The following is a 12,977-nucleotide window of genomic DNA, read 5'->3' on the forward strand; positions in this document are numbered from 1 at the left end:
ACTTGAAATATCAAAATTTTAGTAAGAATTACTAATTTCTTTGTTAATATTAAATTGTTAAGTAACACACAAGAGACTAGCTAGTACTTTCTACAGAAGTTAACACATGTCTGTAACGTACCAGAAAAAAACTAATATATTCCACCGAAGGTTATACAGCATGTATTCAACACAAAGATATAACTGATGCATTCCACAAAAGCCATAATAGCAAGTATTGTATTTGGTGGAATCATATTTATATATGAGGTCATAATCTGTATCCCAAAAACATCTAATGACAAGAGCTCTTTTTGCTTCAGTTCGGCAGTTAAATTGTGAACGCCTGTACACAAATATAGTTACAGCCACGCCTACTTGTGTCGGCAATTCTGCATCTGACCAAATAGGATATTTTGTTCCACACGATTTCCATGGTGGGCAAGTATCTAGCAATCTGTTACCTGCAGAAGACAGAAAGTACTCAATTACAGAGTGACATGTAGGAAGGTCAGGAATAACAGAAGTTGACTGAGATGCTGCATAAACATTCCTGAAATCGGGGTTTGTAAGGTTAAACAAAGGTCAGGCGTAATTAACTCTTGAAGAATAGACTTCCGATTTCATTTTACCGATATTCAAGTTTGTTCCAAGTTATATTTTTATTTAAGGAATTTCAACTTTGCATCTTCATATTGCTCTCCGCCAAATCAACTAATACAGATCTAGTGAAACATTTTTGCTTCAACAAACAATGAAGTCACAAAAAAGAAAGTTTAAAGAAATTCCTTCTACGAAAAAGGTATTATTATGTGGATATACATAGGCCAACCATTGATAAAGTCCTAATCACATGCCTGTATGTATTACAGTGTCACAGCTACATGTTCTGCAGCGCTTTCCTTCAGTGTATATAGTGTGAGTTCATATATATGTATGTTGCCCTAAATCTGCAGAGGCACTACGGCAGGTAGTATTCCCAGCCACCCCTGGGAATAATACCCCTGTATTCCCAGGGGTGGCTAGACGGCCCCAACTTTTTACTGATTTTTGGCGGCCACCCAACTAACAACGACATTCCTGGGATGTTCCGTAACGTTACGCTGAAATAACGTTCCAAAAAAAACATTGTCATAACGTTCTACAAACGTTATTTGATGATCATTGTAGAATTATGTTCCAACAATGTCGCAGGAAGGTTGCATAGAATGTTGTGCAATAATATTATCATAACGTTCAGCAGAATGTTACAGGAATATACTTTGGAAACGTTATCATAACGTCGTTAGCGAACATTATTAATGAATGTCCCAGGAATGTCCCAGCAACGTTACTCTGGAATGTTCGAGTGAAAACATTCATATAACATTGGCTTGAAATGTAACTGGAATATTATGGGGTGACATCATATTTACATTCAAATAATTGTCCCAACAATGTTTCAGGAATGTTACTTTTGAATGTTCGAGAGTTGATGTTCATATAACATTGGCTTGCAATGTAACTAGAATATTATGGTGTGACATCATAATTAACTTCAAACGAATGTCTTAGAAGCGTCCCAGGAACGTTACTCTGGAATGTTCAAGTGAAAACATTCACATGACGTTGGCTGGCAATTTAGCTAGAATATTATGGTGTGACGTCATATTTACCTTCAAATGAATGTCTTAGGAACGTCCCAGGAACGTTACTCTGGAATGTTCAAGTGAAAACATTCATAACGTTAACGAAAACATTCCGTAACGTTACGCTGAAATAACGTTCCAAAAAAAACATTGTCATAACGTTCTACAAACGTTATTTGATGATCATTGTAGAATTATGTTCCAACAATGTCGCAGGAAGGTTGCATAGAATGTTGTGCAATAATATTATCATAACGTTCAGCAGAATGTTACAGGAATATACTTTGGAAACGTTATCATAACGTCGTTAGCGAACATTATTAATGAATGTCCCAGGAATGTCCCAGCAACGTTACTCTGGAATGTTCGAGTGAAAACATTCATATAACATTGGCTTGAAATGTAACTGGAATATTATGGGGTGACATCATATTTACATTCAAATAATTGTCCCAACAATGTTTCAGGAATGTTACTTTTGAATGTTCGAGAGTTGATGTTCATATAACATTGGCTTGCAATGTAACTAGAATATTATGGTGTGACATCATAATTAACTTCAAACGAATGTCTTAGAAGCGTCCCAGGAACGTTACTCTGGAATGTTCAAGTGAAAACATTCACATGACGTTGGCTGGCAATTTAGCTAGAATATTATGGTGTGACGTCATATTTACCTTCAAATGAATGTCTTAGGAACGTCCCAGGAACGTTACTCTGGAATGTTCAAGTGAAAACATTCATATAACATTGGCTTGAATTGTAGCTGGAATATTATGGGGTGACATCATATTTACATTCAAATAATTGTCCCAACAATGTTTCAGGAATGTTACTTTTGAATGTTCGAGAGTTAATGTTCATATAACATTGGCTTGTAATGTAGTTAGAACATTATGGTGTTACATCAATTTTACTTTCAAATGAATGTCCTAGCAATGTTACAGAAATGTTACTTTTGAATGTTCGAGTGAAAACATTCATATAACATTGGCTAGCAATGTAGCTAGAATATTATGGTGTGACATCATATTTAACTTCAAATGAATTTTCTAGCAATGTTTCAGGAATGTTACTTTTGAATGTTCGAGTGCAAACATTAATATAACATTGGATTTATAACATTAGATTAGCAATGTAGTTGGAATATTATGGTGTTACCTCACTTTTAATTTCAAATGAATGTCCCAGCAGTGTTACAAAAATGTTAATTTGGAATGTTCGAGGGTTTACATTCATATAACATTAGCTTGCAATGTAACTAGAATATTATGGTGTGACATCATATTTAACTATAAATGAATTTCATAGGAATGTCCCATGATATATTTGATATTTTATTCATGAATTGAAGTTAGTTTATTCATGAATATAATATAATTGTAAAAGCAGCATATCTACTCTACACTGCATTTGCAATTGCTAATACAATGGGCAAATCCTGTCATTCACCAGGATATCCAACTAACAACGACATTCCTGGGATGTTCTGTAACGTTACACTGAAATAACGTTCCAAAAACATTGTCATAACGTTCTACAAACGTTATTTGATGATCATTGTGGAATTATGTTCCAACAATGTCACAGGAACGTTGCATATAATGTTGTGCAATAATATTATCATAACGTTCAGCAGAATGTTACAGGAATATACTTTGGAAACGTTATCATAACGTCGTTAGCGAACATTATTAATGAATGTCCCAGGAATGTCCCAGCAACGTTACTCTGGAATGTTCAAGTGAAAACATTCATATAACATTGGCTTGAAATGTAACTGGAATATTATGGGGTGACATCATATTTACATTCAAATAATTGTCCCAACAATGTTTCAAGAATGTTACTTTTGAATGTTCGAGAGTTAATGTTCATATAACATTGGCTTGTAATGTAGTTAGAATATTATGGTGTTACATCATATTTAACTTCAAATGAATGTCTTAGGAATGTCCCAGGAACGTTACTTTGGAATGTTCAATTGAAAACATTCACATAACGTTGGCTGGCATTGTAACTAGAATATTATGGTGTGACGGCATATTTAACTTCAAATGAATGTCTTAGGAACGTGCCAGGAACGTTACTCTGGAATGTTCGAGTGAAAACATTCATGTAACATTGGCTAGCAATGTAGCTAGAATATTATGGTGTGACATCATCATTAACTTCAAATGAATGTCCCAGAAATGTCACAGGAACGTTACTCTGCAATGTTCGAGTGCTAACATTCATATAACATTGGCTTGCTATGTAGTTGGAATATTATGGTGTGACATCATACTTACATTCAAATGAATGTCCCAGGAATATTCATTAAATATTACCTTTGAATGTTCCAGCGTAAACATTTATATAACATTGCCTTGCAATGTAGTTAGAACATTATGGTGTTATATCGTTTTTACTTTCAAATAAATGTCCCAGCAATGTTACAAAAACATTACTTTAGGATGTTGGAGTGTAAAAATGCGTATAACATGGGCTTGCTATGTTGCTATAACATTATGGTGTAACATATGTACATAGTTGTATAACTGGTTCTATTAGAGCTTTTGTTGGTAGTTTAATAAATAGGCGAACAACAAACCATTAAAAAAAAGATTAATTTTACTTTTACCCATTTTGCCATCCTCCTATGCAAATATTGTTTTGACTAAAACCAATTGATAGCAATCATTTGTCTTTTTCATCATAACAGCTGTTTGCAACCATTTTACTTTCCTCATTTTTGTATGGGAATTATTAATAGCTCTATCGATATTCATTATTTTGAGAAATCGAACACAATGGTACAGAGAGTTTTAGACATTAGCCAAATGTGATTAATTATGAGTTGCAATCAGGAACATTATGGTCAGGCAAGTGTATCCTGACCATGACGGTTTCCACCGCTAGTGGTCGCTTCTAGATCCCAAATTTTCAACTGGGATATATGCAATAATATTTAGAAAGAAACCTATTTAAACAAATTAGAAGCTTGCATCTAAAAGCAACAATGCTGTTGACATATTTGCTCGGAGCACGCCACACAATATTTATATTTTGCATACAAAATTACATAGAAGTTACCTTCTCATTTTGCAGCAAGATACAGTAACTTCAAGTGATGTTTTAATAATTTGGGAGTTGTACCACTACGCTTTAACAGAAGGACAACTTTTAGTTTCACATTAACTCGTTTTTATTAAATTGCTATAATAGTTGGTGCTTGCAGTTTTTTGAAACTAACATAGTTAAACTGCAGTAGTCAATAAAATGGAAAGTAAGATTATTGACTTGCTAAAATTCACGAAAAGAAAGACACTGTATTCACTTTGCATACAGTTTATAGATGCTATTAACTGAAGATCCTAAATACTAGGTATGTAAAATAATACTACAAAGTTTACAGCAAGAATGACAGACTATCGCTGTATGCGTTTTGACCATAAACTCATTAGTAATGTAGTTAAAACCTCATTAGTAACCTGTTAAAAATTTGAGATAAATGCAAATATAGTTGAAAAGAGCAAATTTCAAAAATAATACCAACTGGTACTGGTACTAACTTCAAAGAGCGCTGAAAAAGTAAAACATTGGCTAATTTGATAACAGGCCAACGCAAAGAAGTTTGAATGCAAACAAAGAGTTTCTAAAGAGGAAAGTGTAGCAGTAATATAAATGTAACGAGGTTATAAAGCTGCAGCACTTACTAGTTCACAGTAGTTGCATCTGTTTAGACTGTTCTACATATACATTTGGTAAATAGGCATAAAGCATTCAGCTACAATTGTAGTTCTTAGAAGTAATGATGATGCAAAAAACAGTCTTTATATAAATTGACAAACGACATTTTATTAACAAGTACTTTGATTCTATGTGTGTAACATCAACTGATATGTTTTAGGGGAATTAATAATACTACGGCAAGGTTTTAAAAATCGTAGCATTAAGTTTTGAAATTCCAAAAACGATAATTCAATTGGCTTGCCAGATATTTGTTTTTTCATCATTAAAAGCTTTTACAAATTATATAGACGAAATACAAGTAAGTTTAATATGTGTATTAGTACATTTTAAACAAATTTTTCATGTTTACATTTTGTTTTGTAAGTTAAATGTTTTCAACCAATTGATTAAAAATGTATTTTGTTAAAATTATTTCAAAAGACTTGAGTCTGCTGTTGTGAGCCTGTGCAATATTTTTAAACATTTTTGGTTTGAGTTTTGATTTATTATACCAAAACAACATTGTTTGAATACTTTCAAATTACAATTCAATACTCGATTTATTCATACATTTTATTTGCATAACATAGTACCGAAAGTATATACCTTTCATTCCGCTAAATAATTTAGTTCTGTCATAATGTTAGAATAATAATAAATGATGATTTTACCAAATATGGCAGTTTTCATCAATTTAGTAGTTATACTAAAGACCTGGTAAGGAGTTGTTATACTGCGGTGTATTTTATCAGGATGTTTCATAGCTTCTGTTGTTGTCAGGTTTCAACTCTTTTGCAGAATCACATTGTACTAAGCATAAGTTTTAGGGTGCAGTAAGAGAAGTTACCGGAGGTTGTATCAGATAATTGCTAGTAATTCTAGAGAAATGCTATGAGGCATGATTAACACCTCATAGATGCAACCTTCCAAGGAGGGAAAACTCTAACTGGAAAAAACTGGGTAATCTGTTATTGAAATAGATTGCAGCTGAGTACATGCTTGAACTGAATCAGTGTTTTTGCATTACATAGAAAAATACATGTGCATGTAGAGAGCTCCAAGTCAAGTCATGTTTATGAAAATCTTTAACAAGTTCACATTAAATTAGTTTAAAAAAATTCATTTTTATCATGTTGCAGTTCAGATCCCAATAGGACCCTGAAGGATAAGCTAGATTAACTTGGCTTTAGAATTGTTAAAATACATCATATATAGATTTGATACTAAGCAAAATGGCTATAGTACAATGCAACCACAAATGGTTTTTCTATTGTCTGTTTGGGTAATAGGGTTTGTGCATTTAAAGTATATCATAATCCATTTACCATAAAGATAATGTTCAAGTAAAATGTTTAGACTAGCAGTTAGTATCGCTACGGCTCAGTAGTCCACATCAGACAGCTCTTAGCTTTAGGAATCAGGGTTGTATATTAGAAGACACAACATCATTGTTCAGGCTTGTCGACACATTTGGTTTTTGCTTGCCTACTTGCTATCATTTTCCATGTGATTTTATTTGCGTGTTCTATGCAAAATTTTGTGTCAACACTATGTACATAACCATAATCTGCAAATGGAGCGTTTATTTTCTGTTTTTTTTTTGCATATCTGGCTAGTTGATGTTCTAAACCAGTCAATCACAGATGTCACTAAAATAATAGACATGGGCTTACATGTGATTCTTGATAGACTACAAAAGTAAGCTGAGCCTAATGAATAAACAACAGTCTATATATATATATATATATATATATATATATATATATATATATATCATATTTAAATATTTCCCTTTCTTCTCCAGAAAGGGAGATATTTAAATATCTCCCTTTCTGGAGAAGAAATTGAAAAATGCTGGAATGTAAGAACAACTGTAATCCCAGTAGTCATTGGGGCACTGGGCGCAATAACACCGGCGCGTAAAATATGGCTTGCCCAAATACCAACAGCAATCAACTCAGGTGAGTTGCAGAAAAGTGCGCTATTGGGAACAGCTAAGATCTTGAGGCGAGTGCTCAAACTCCCAGGTCTCTGGTAGGAGACCCGAGTTAGAGCAGAATTTACCACCCATACGGGATATCCGGGGTGAGGAAACAATTTTTTTTATATATATATTGTGGAGGACTAGACAAATGTATTAACTATGCTCTTATCCTTAGATATCAATGTTCTGTATTACAACCTTATGTGTGCTTTTCTATTATAGCCTGTTATGTAACACTGCATGCCTCACAGGCCTGCCGCAACGTAATTAGGTGTTATGTAATTATTATGTAAGTGGGCGACGCTGTGCAACATGTATTCATGATTATATATAATAAATAGGCTGAATTCACTCACACCGACTGATCACGTTTATGCCTGCCTGGGTGGCTTAGTCAGGACCATTCTACCAAAACTGATCTAGCTTCAAGTAAGGACTGCTTGGGAGATACCTAAGGAAGGCTAAGGGTTGGCTACGCTACAACAGGACCTGATCAGAAATGCCATAGCATTAGAGATCAGGCCCTACAGTAAGCTAGCCCGGAACCTAGACTAGCCTAGATAGGGTCTCAGAGAGCAGGCTGTGTTAGCGTTCCAAGTGAGCCTGAGATTGGGGCAACCAGCCGTGGCCTGATCAGACTACTAGGTGTGTCAGGCAGGCCGACGAGGGGAAGGCCCAGAGTTCAGGCTGCACCGGCTTGTTAGGATAGTAAGGCTGGCTCAGCTACCGGCCAAGCCATTACAATATATATATATATATATATATATATATACTAATATATCTAGTGGAAATCTTCTGACTAAAAAGTGCTCAATGCCATAAAGGCAGTGCATATAGAATAATTTAAAATAATTTAAAAGAAGATAAAAATTTTGACTATTATATTTACACTACTAATAGTTTCGTGTTAAAAACACTCATCAGGTGACATTCATTTATGCGCAGAAGCTTATATATACGTAGGAACATACAAGCTAGGCAGTGATCTTATAATGAGGCATGCAAGCACTGTAAATTCCCAAATTGATGGCAGTAGTAAAGGTGCAAAGGCTAAGCAATAAAATTGTAAACAATAAATGGGATGAAAAAAGCTAATCTATTAACTGTTTATTAGCAAAAATTTACTTGAGTGTCTACACCCAGATACCCAATACCAATGGTATCTGGGTGTAGACACTCAAGTAAATTTTTGCTAATAAACAGTTAATAGATTAGCTTTTTTCATCCCATTTATTGTTTACAATTTTATTGCTTAGCCTTTGCACTTTTACTACTGCCATCAATTTGGGAATTTACAGTGCTTGCATGCCTCATTATAAGATCACTGCCTAGCTTGTATGTTCCTACGTATATATAAGCTTCTGCGCATAAATGAATGTCACCTGATGAGTGTTTTTAACACGAAACTATTAGTAGTGTAAATATAATAGTCAAAATTTTTATCTTCTTTTAAATTATTTTAAATTATTCTATATATATATATATATGTATATATATATATATATTTATATATATATATATATATATATATATATATATATTAATCTGTGTCTAAGTGTAGTCCTGTTATAGCAATGATAATAATTACCATCTAGCTTCAGGGCTCATAGCCTCACTAGATGAATGCCTGGCATTGCAGGGGTAATAAAACAACTTATAAACAGTTGCAGTTAATGTACTGTAATTGTAATGTAGTAGGTAATGTAGTGTTTATTAGCAGTTATATTACCCTTGCAACGCAGGGCATTCACCTAGTAATAAATGAAGCGTTGTGCATGTCTTGACAATGTTCTAATGAACTGGAATGTATTGCAGAGATAAATTAATCATATTAGCAATGAGCATATTAGTCTTATTAACAATGAACAAGATGAATGTTTGAAATATGTGACATATTATCTGAAAACCTACCTCAAAGAAGAATAATGGCTAATTTTGTGAATACTTTTTACAGAAGCAGCGGACCATTTTAACCTTAGCTCAAGTGTTGTTTTTGTAGGCCCAAATTTATTTTGGCTTAGTGTAACTTTAACTTAAGTGACCTCATAACACCTTTCAGAGGTACATGTATATGGTTTCATTTGATACCATGCCTTCAAAGTTTGCTCCATAATCGAATTAAGGGCAAGTCAGTTAATGTCAACTCATGCATACCTCAGATGTTTAGATTTGTCACTCTGTAGCTTTTAAATGAAGTAGAGGTATTGAAAGTGATTGTTAAGTATCCCTACCATAACTTTGCTAGTAGATGAACTAGGAAGCCTCATACTAAGTCATACACTGTGAAAAGAAGAAAAGCGATGAGACATGATCAAAGTCAACTAGCATTTGCAATGATTGGTGAAACATGTTTATTCATATAGAAGAGCAATAAATGTGAAAAATTCAAACAGCAAGCAGTAAGCGCTGTAAAATAGTCAGCTTGTCTGAGGTTGGGTGAAAAAAATCCTCCATAACATGACAAAAGCAATCACAAAGATTCTGTTATAAATTCTGCTGATGTTCCAAGCTTTAGCTGTGGGTAACAATATCTGTAAAGGCAAAGGCTTACAAAGATGTTTGATGTCAGAGATAGTCATTGACTCCGTCCAATGCACTCGTGCAACTGCATCAAGCTTTGAAAATATAAATTCTAACTGTTTACATGTTTCAAAAAACAAATAAGTCTGGTAAATCTAAAATTTTACTGTGCAATCATCGGTGGAGTTGTAGGAAGTTGCAGCTATGTGATTGCAGCCAATTTCATGCGCAACTAAAATTGATAGTAGTTGCTGCAGTGTAAACACACCGTAAGACATTTCCACTGTAAGCCTATTGAGTGATGTCATAGCGAAGAGGCAAACTGGTAAACATGACTAAAATAGTAAACTTTTGATTGATTACTGTTCATGCAGTCATGGAGCTTACTCCATGAATAATACCTACTTTGGGACAGCCATAGCATTGCTCAATGAGCGAATGATGGAGATGCGATGCACATGAGACTGGTGGGTTTAAATATACCATAGTCATCTATTTTGGCAGCACAACTAAATGTCTGGCCAGGTGTTTAGTGGTGTTTGGTGGTTGACTTGCAACAAAATTCACATTACCGTTATTTGATATGAAAATATTCACTATGTCTTACTCTGTTGTGTTGTAGGTGCAAAAGATGTGGAAATGTGATTACAAGCTCTTAAAAGCTCAAAAACGAACATAAAATCGCAGCCCCACGAGACCGCCGTAGTTTGGATTCCCTTTCCAAAACGGCTCAAACGTGATGTAGTTGTGAGAGATGGATTCTGTTTACACTTTCATGCAATCTTATTCGTCAAAATGTTTTCGCAAATATACTTCACGCATTCAATCAAACTATGTCTATTGTTCTTACGCGTCAGTTTTATCGTCATTGTAATGCTGTCACTTTTAGCACTGATATCTTATAACTTATCGCAAAAGTTCATTAAATATTTTAACCTTACCCCGAAGGAGTACATATCATTGTCTGATAATCATGACGAGCCTGTTGGTCACCTTTGATGATTGAAAAGCGCTGCAAAATTTATTTGCGAAGTGTTGGGTCACATTATCAGATTATGACTTGCCAATTAGACCAGGCCGAAGCAAAACTGTAAAGTAGTGAGCATCTATATTTGATATGCGGTCTTTGGTAAAACCCAAAGTGTTTGTCATAAACTATTGCTACGATAAGTTTTATATTGAGCTTTGTATTGGCCTTTCCATTCACGTGAGAACATACGTGACAAGACAATAACCAAACTTCGTGGTTACGTCATCGAAATAAAGAGATTCTAAGCTATGGCGGCTTTTCGTTTTTGAGCTTTTAAGAGCTTGTAATCCCTTTTCACATATTTTGCACCTACAACATAACAGAGTAAAACATGGTGAATCTTTTAATACCAAATTACTGTAATGTGAATTTTATTGCAAGCCAACCTTTGACACAGCTGCAACTATAATAGAAGACAGCTTCAAAACAGTGCCATTATATGTTGTAGCCACATAAGTATCAAAATGATTAATAAAAATTTGTGTGTATTTCTATTTTCAGAATGGCTGTAACATATATGCAACATTCCAAAACATTATGGTTAGGATGTTGGCCCATGCGCTGCACGGTGAGATGGCATAGATAGTCAACGCATAGATAGTCAACGGAGTGAGCTCGTGTTAGCAGTCAGACATCCTCAGCCTGTGTAACAGTCCTTGACAGTGAGACCGTCTACTGTCGTGCTATTTGAAGGATGTGATTAATTTGCTCATCTCTTAGAGCTCAACTAGAGAAGAGTTCAACATGCTAGAGAATTAACAGACAATAGCTGCGTTTCCATGACGCTCATAATTTGCAAACTGAGCCAATCCACAAGTTATCTGCGTCATGGAAACAGCATAAATCCGCAAGCTAAGCGAGTTTTGCGATCTAAAAAACATTATCGAATCCATTGTTCTTGCCAATTATGGAAACGGCACTAGTGTTATTAATGTGCATTAGAATATCGATGACAATCACATTAAAAACATTTTCACGATTCAGTCATTTTTATTTCCATTTCAGCAGTCTCAATGTGCCAACCTTCCGAATCATTGCTGCTAAGCTCAGCGGGGACAAGACTGCTTAGCTATTGATTGAGTCATTAATTAGGCTAGTACTTGACCTCTGAGGTCAAGCCTGGTGTTAAATCCACATCAGCAAGTGTTTATTGAAACGCTTGATTGCAGAGTACAGTGTGTACATAGCAAAATGCTTAATTATTCATATTCTCTGATTGTAACCGCAGTCACTCGTACTAATTCCTCATTGAAGTTGAGAGCACTTTCGCAGGATTTTATTACATTCAATTTACTCTTTTCTACATTTCAAGTGAACGTAGGTACAATATACCAACATTTTACTCAATCGAAGCCTGCATTTGTTTCACCTTTGTTGTCATTTAAGTTCCTTCTATTTTATTGTTTGCATGCAAAACTTTAGCACAGAATAGAAAACCATTTTAATATTTAACAAGGCTCTTTAAACACAAACAAAATTATTATTAATGAAGTATCCTTATTCAGCTTTAGTCTTGCTTCATGCAATGAAAACAACTTCTCTATAAGATATCACTGTTTTTCTGCAACAATGCTTTATTCAGTTGCAGAATTTTTAAAAAACTTTAGCTGTTTTATGGTTATAAAATACCTGCAAATTTTCCAAATGTATAAAAGGAAACCTTATTGCAAATATCGTTCACAATAAACGAGCTGCTCTGTTTAAAGATCGGTCTATTGTTAGGGCAATGTTAAAAGGACTATAACTATGTTTCCATGGTGCGCAGTACTGCGATGCAGCCCCCTCCGAAGTCGAAGGGATTGACACGTTACCATGCTGCGCAGTGGTTTTCAGCAAATTAGCCAGAGAAGAGACATTGTATAAATCGAATCGCCTGATGGAGAAATTGAATCGATCATGGATACCGAACATCAGAAAAGGTCTTTTTATGCTTCTGTCATCATTATACTTTTATTTACAATACACAATCACAATGTTTTACAAAACTTGAACACAATTTTTACAAAGTAATATATTTTTAATAAGAATTTTTTAAGCAATATATTATTTAAACATTATTTAGGACGTGCCTCCTGTTTTTCGAAAGGTGTTGGCATCGATAACAAAGTCTGGGAAAGTAATC

Source organism: Watersipora subatra, chromosome 2 (assembly GCF_963576615.1).
Source record: "Watersipora subatra chromosome 2, tzWatSuba1.1, whole genome shotgun sequence".
NCBI classification, from domain to species: Eukaryota; Metazoa; Bryozoa; class Gymnolaemata; order Cheilostomatida; family Watersiporidae; genus Watersipora; species Watersipora subatra.